Here is a 7,500-nt window from a genome sequence, read left to right as displayed (position 1 = left end):
ATTACTCTGCTTACTGGTTAATTATTTGCCCTTTCGGACTTAGTCTCTGGACATTATTTTCGAGTTTTTGGTTAATGATTTCACACTTTTAACATATTTTTGCGCTTTTTGGTTAATGATTACTCTGCTTACTGGTTAACCATTTGCCCTTTCGGACTTAGTCTCTGGACATTATTTTCGAGTTTTTGGTTAATGATTTCACACTTTTAACATATTTTTGCGCTTTTTGGTTAATGATTACTCTGCTTACTGGTTAACCATTTGCCCTTTCGGACTTAGTCTCTGGACATTATTTTCGAGTTTTTGGTTAATGATTTCACACTTATAACATATTTTTGCGCTTTTTGGTTAATGATTACTCTGCTTACTGGTTAACCATTTGCCCTTTCGGACTTAGTCTCTGCACATTATTTTCGAGTTTTTGGTTAATGATTTCACACTTTTAACATATTTTTGCGCTTTTTGGTTAATGATTTCATACTTTTTACTTACTTTTGCGATTTTTGGTTAATGATTACTCTGCTTACTGGTTAACCATTTGCCCTTTCGGACTTAGTCTCTGGAGATTATTTTCGAGTTTTTGGTTAATGATTTCACACTTTTTACTTACTTTTGCGATTTTTGGTTAATGATTACTCTGCTTACTGGTTAACCATTTGCCCTTTCGGACTTAGTCTCTGGACATTATTTTCGAGTTTTTGGTTAATGATTTCACACTTTTAACATATTTTTGCGCTTTTTGGTTAATGATTACTCTGCTTACTGGTTAACCATTTGCCCTTTCGGACTTAGTCTCTGCACATTATTTTCGAGTTTTTGGTTAATGATTTCACACTTTTAACATATTTTTGCGCTTTTTGGTTAATGATTACTCTGCTTACTGGTTAACCATTTGCCCTTTCGGACTTAGTCTCTGGAGATTATTTTCGACTTTTTGGTTAATGATTTCACACTTTTAACTTAATTTTGTGCTTTTTGGTTAATGATTTCATACTTTTTACTTACTTTTGCCCTTTTTGGTTAATGATTACTCTGCTTACTGGTTAACCATTTGCCCTTTCGGACTTAGTCTCTGCACATTATTTTCGAGTTTTTGGTTAATGATTTCACACTTTTAACATATTTTTGCGCTTTTTGGTTAATGATTACTCTGCTTACTGGTTAACCATTTGCCCTTTCGCACTTAGTCTCTGGAGATTATTTTCGACTTTTTGGTTAATGATTTCACACTTTTTACTTACTTTTGCGATTTTTGGTTAATGATTTCACACTTTTTACTTACTTTTGCGATTTTTGGTTAATGATTACTCTGCTTACTGGTTAACCATTTGCCCTTTCGCACTTAGTCTCTGGAGATTATTTTCGAGTTTTTGGTTAATGATTTCACACTTTTTACTTACTTTTGCGATTTTTGGTTAATGATTACTCTGCTTACTGGTTAACCATTTGCCCTTTCGGACTTGGTCTCTGGACATTATTTTCGAGTTTTTGGTTAATGATTTCACACTTTTTACTTACTTTTGCGATTTTTGGTTAATGATTACTCTGCTTACTGGTTAACCATTTGCCCTTTCGGACTTAGTCTCTGGACATTATTTTCGAGTTTTTGGTTAATGATTTCACACTTTTAACATATTTTTGCGCTTTTTGGTTAATGATTACTCTGCTTACTGGTTAATTATTTGCCCTTTCGGACTTAGTCTCTGCACATTATTTTCGAGTTTTTGGTTAATGATTTCACACTTTTAACATATTTTTGCGCTTTTTGGTTACTGATTTCATACTTTTTACTTACTTTTGCGCCTTTTGGTTAATGATTACTCTGCTTACTGGTTAACCATTTGCCCTTTCGGACTTAGTCTCTGGACATTATTTTCGAGTTTTTGGTTAATGATTTCACACTTTTTACTTACTTTTGCGATTTTTGGTTAATGATTACTCTGCTTACTGGTTAACCATTTGCCCTTTCGGACTTAGTCTCTGGACATTATTTTCGGGTTTTTGGTTAATGATTTCACACTTTTTACTTACTTTTGCGATTTTTGGTTAATGATTACTCTGCTTACTGGTTAACCATTTGCCCTTTCGGACTTAGTCTCTGGACATTGTTTTCGACATTTTGGTTAATGATTTCACACTTTTAACTTAATTTTGTGCTTTTTGGTTAATGATTTCATACTTTTTACTTACTTTTGCGATTTTTGGTTAATGATTTCATACTTTTTACTTACTTTTGCGATTTTTGGTTAATGATTTCATACTTTTTACTTACTTTTGCCCTTTTTGGTTAATGATTTCATACTTTTTACTTACTTTTGCGATTTTTGGTTCATGATTACTCTGCTTACTGGTTAACCATTTGCCCTTTCGGACTTGGTCTCTGGACATTATTTTCGACTTTTTGGTTAATGATTTCACACTTTTAACTTAATTTTGTGCTTTTTGGTTAATGATTTCATACTTTTTACTTACTTTTGCCCTTTTTGGTTAATGATTACTCTGCTTACTGGTTAACCATTTGCCCTTTCGGACTTAGTCTCTGCACATTATTTTCGAGTTTTTGGTTAATGATTTCACACTTTTAACATATTTTTGCGATTTTTGGTTAATGATTACTCTGCTTACTGGTTAACCATTTGCCCTTTCGGACTTAGTCTCTGGAGATTATTTTCGACTTTTTGGTTAATGATTTCACACTTTTAACATATTTTTGCGCTTTTTGGTTACTGATTTCATACTTTTTACTTACTTTTGCGCCTTTTGGTTAATGATTACTCTGCTTACTGGTTAACCATTTGCCCTTTCGGACTTAGTCTCTGGAGATTATTTTCGAGTTTTTGGTTAATGATTTCACACTTTTTACTTACTTTTGCGATTTTTGGTTAATGATTACTCTGCTTACTGGTTAACCATTTGCCCTTTTGGACTTAGTCTCTGGAGATTATTTTCGACTTTTTGGTTAATGATTTCACACTTTTTACTTACTTTTGCGATTTTTGGTTAATGATTTCACACTTTTTACTTACTTTTGCGATTTTTGGTTAATGATTACTCTGCTTACTGGTTAACCATTTGCCCTTTCGGACTTAGTCTCTGGAGATTATTTTCGAGTTTTTGGTTAATGATTTCACACTTTTTACTTACTTTTGCGATTTTTGGTTAATGATTTCACACTTTTTACTTACTTTTGCGATTTTTGGTTAATGATTACTCTGCTTACTGGTTAACCATTTGCCCTTTCGGACTTGGTCTCTGGACATTATTTTCGAGTTTTTGGTTAATGATTTCACACTTTTTACTTACTTTTGCGATTTTTGGTTAATGATTACTCTGCTTACTGGTTAACCATTTGCCCTTTCGGACTTAGTCTCTGGAGATTATTTTCGAGTTTTTGGTTAATGATTTCACACTTTTTACTTACTTTTGCGATTTTTGGTTAATGATTACTCTGCTTACTGGTTAACCATTTGCCCTTTCGGACTTGGTCTCTGGACATTATTTTCGAGTTTTTGGTTAATGATTTCACACTTTTTACTTACTTTTGCGATTTTTGGTTAATGATTACTCTGCTTACTGGTTAACCATTTGCCCTTTCGGACTTAGTCTCTGGACATTATTTTCGAGTTTTTGGTTAATGATTTCACACTTTTAACATATTTTTGCGCTTTTTGGTTAATGATTACTCTGCTTACTGGTTAATTATTTGCCCTTTCGGACTTAGTCTCTGCACATTATTTTCGAGTTTTTGGTTAATGATTTCACACTTTTAACATATTTTTGCGCTTTTTGGTTACTGATTTCATACTTTTTACTTACTTTTGCGCCTTTTGGTTAATGATTACTCTGCTTACTGGTTAACCATTTGCCCTTTCGGACTTAGTCTCTGGACATTATTTTCGAGTTTTTGGTTAATGATTTCACACTTTTTACTTACTTTTGCGATTTTTGGTTAATGATTACTCTGCTTACTGGTTAACCATTTGCCCTTTCGGACTTAGTCTCTGGACATTATTTTCGGGTTTTTGGTTAATGATTTCACACTTTTTACTTACTTTTGCGATTTTTGGTTAATGATTACTCTGCTTACTGGTTAACCATTTGCCCTTTCGGACTTAGTCTCTGGACATTGTTTTCGACATTTTGGTTAATGATTTCACACTTTTAACTTAATTTTGTGCTTTTTGGTTAATGATTTCATACTTTTTACTTACTTTTGCGATTTTTGGTTAATGATTTCATACTTTTTACTTACTTTTGCGATTTTTGGTTAATGATTTCATACTTTTTACTTACTTTTGCCCTTTTTGGTTAATGATTTCATACTTTTTACTTACTTTTGCGATTTTTGGTTCATGATTACTCTGCTTACTGGTTAACCATTTGCCCTTTCGGACTTGGTCTCTGGACATTATTTTCGACTTTTTGGTTAATGATTTCACACTTTTAACTTAATTTTGTGCTTTTTGGTTAATGATTTCATACTTTTTACTTACTTTTGCCCTTTTTGGTTAATGATTACTCTGCTTACTGGTTAACCATTTGCCCTTTCGGACTTAGTCTCTGCACATTATTTTCGAGTTTTTGGTTAATGATTTCACACTTTTAACATATTTTTGCGATTTTTGGTTAATGATTACTCTGCTTACTGGTTAACCATTTGCCCTTTCGGACTTAGTCTCTGGAGATTATTTTCGACTTTTTGGTTAATGATTTCACACTTTTAACATATTTTTGCGCTTTTTGGTTACTGATTTCATACTTTTTACTTACTTTTGCGCCTTTTGGTTAATGATTACTCTGCTTACTGGTTAACCATTTGCCCTTTCGGACTTAGTCTCTGGAGATTATTTTCGAGTTTTTGGTTAATGATTTCACACTTTTTACTTACTTTTGCGATTTTTGGTTAATGATTACTCTGCTTACTGGTTAACCATTTGCCCTTTTGGACTTAGTCTCTGGAGATTATTTTCGACTTTTTGGTTAATGATTTCACACTTTTTACTTACTTTTGCGATTTTTGGTTAATGATTTCACACTTTTTACTTACTTTTGCGATTTTTGGTTAATGATTACTCTGCTTACTGGTTAACCATTTGCCCTTTCGGACTTAGTCTCTGGAGATTATTTTCGAGTTTTTGGTTAATGATTTCACACTTTTTACTTACTTTTGCGATTTTTGGTTAATGATTTCACACTTTTTACTTACTTTTGCGATTTTTGGTTAATGATTACTCTGCTTACTGGTTAACCATTTGCCCTTTCGGACTTGGTCTCTGGACATTATTTTCGAGTTTTTGGTTAATGATTTCACACTTTTTACTTACTTTTGCGATTTTTGGTTAATGATTACTCTGCTTACTGGTTAACCATTTGCCCTTTCGGACTTAGTCTCTGGAGATTATTTTCGAGTTTTTGGTTAATGATTTCACACTTTTTACTTACTTTTGCGATTTTTGGTTAATGATTACTCTGCTTACTGGTTAACCATTTGCCCTTTCGGACTTAGTCTCTGCACATTATTTTCGAGTTTTTGGTTAATGATTTCACACTTTTAACATATTTTTGCGCTTTTTGGTTAATGATTACTCTGCTTACTGGTTAACCATTTGCCCTTTTGGACTTAGTCTCTGGACATTATTTTCGAGTTTTTGGTTAATGATTTCACACTTTTTACTTACTTTTGCGATTTTTGGTTAATGATTTCACACTTTTTACTTACTTTTGCGATTTTTGGTTAATGATTACTCTGCTTACTGGTTAACCATTTGCCCTTTCGGACTTAGTCTCTGGAGATTATTTTCGAGTTTTTGGTTAATGATTTCACACTTTTTACTTACTTTTGCGATTTTTGGTTAATGATTTCACACTTTTTACTTACTTTTGCGATTTTTGGTTAATGATGACTCTGCTTACTGGTTAACCATTTGCCCTTTCGGACTTAGTCTCTGCACATTATTTTCGAGTTTTTGGTTAATGATTTCACACTTTTTACTTACTTTTGCGATTTTTGGTTAATGATTTCATACTTTTTACTTACTTTTGCGATTTTTGGTTAATGATTACTCTGCTTACTGGTTAACCATTTGCCCTTTCGGACTTGGTCTCTGGACATTATTTTCGAGTTTTTGGTTAATGATTTCACACTTTTAACATAATTTTGCGCTTTTTGGTTAATGATTACTCTGCTTGCTTGTTACTGATTTCCCCTTTCGGACTTGATCTCTGGCCGTTCTTTTCGACCTTTTTGGATAAGGTTTCCACACTCTGAAATTATTTTGGGCTCACTGATTAGGCGAGATCAAGGGGGCATGCCTGGGCACTTTGGGCTCAGTTTGGGAAGGCGGCGTCCGTGTGCTCCTCCGCCCTTCCCGCACTTGCGGCTAGGTTTGCCAAACTGCGCTGACCCGCAGCCCTGCCTTTTTGCCCACGGCACGGAACGACTCAAGTCTGGCTCCGTTCCAGGCCGTTGCCTCCGGCTGCCCGCCGTCCGGCCGGCCTGGGACGTACCCCGGCTGACGGCGCCGGAGGCCCTCTAGCAGCCACCGGTGCCGCGGGCCAATGGGTCCGGGCGTTCCGGAGCTATCGGTGGGGAAGTGCTCTCCCCTTTTCCTGACGCCGTTCGCCCGAGCAGAGGTGCAGCCTGACGGGACTGCTGTCGCCTTCCGCGGCGCACCGGCCCCTTTCACCTGCCGTCGACCGCGCGGAGCTCGGACCTCCCTCCCCGAAGTTATGGCCCCGGCGCCGGAGGGTGCCCGGGGCCGGGCATTCAGCGGGGTGAGTCTTCACCTTCCCGGTCAGCCTGCGGGGTCGGTGCGCCGGCACTCGACGCCGGAGGGTCCCCTCTTTCCGTAGAGCCCCGCCCGGTGCCGATCGGCCGGCGGATTGCGGAGCGAACCGCGCCTGACCGACGGGCCTCGGAAACCCGTTGCAGTCGACGGGGGGGAACCGGACAGCGGGACGAGGTGCCGATTCCACCCGCAGATTCGATCCCGAAATCCCGCGGGATTCGGCGGTCCGACCCGACAGATTCAAACGTCGCCCGGGCGGCCCCCAGCGGTCGGGCCGGCCTGGTTCCGCCACCGCCCGATGCCCCTCGCCCCCGGCTACCGCCGGCCGCGCAGACCGAGCGAATGCGGCCGGACGTCCGGCGGCAATCGGCCGGAAAGCGGTATGGCCATTTCCTACTGTCCCTCGGACGGGCAGAGGGGCGGCGCCGGGGCACTCGCGGACCAGGCCGCGCCCCTCCGAGCCCTACCGCCTGCCGTCGACCGCGCGGGGATCGGACCTCCCTCCCCGAAGTTATGGCCCCGGAGCCGGAGGGTAGCCGGGGCCGGGCATTCAGCGGGGTGAGTCTTCACCTTCCCGGTCAGCCTGCGGGGTCGGTGCGCCGGCACTCGACGCGGGAGGGTCCCCTCTTTCCGTAGAGCCCCGCCCGGTGCCGATCGGCCGGCGGATTGCGGAGCGAACCGCGCCTGACCGACGGGCCTCGGAAACCCGTTG

The sequence above is a fragment of the Heterodontus francisci genome, unplaced genomic scaffold, assembly GCF_036365525.1.
Source record: "Heterodontus francisci isolate sHetFra1 unplaced genomic scaffold, sHetFra1.hap1 HAP1_SCAFFOLD_1076, whole genome shotgun sequence".
NCBI lineage: Eukaryota > Metazoa > Chordata > Chondrichthyes > Heterodontiformes > Heterodontidae > Heterodontus > Heterodontus francisci.
Note: the sequence above shows the minus strand (reverse complement) of the source record.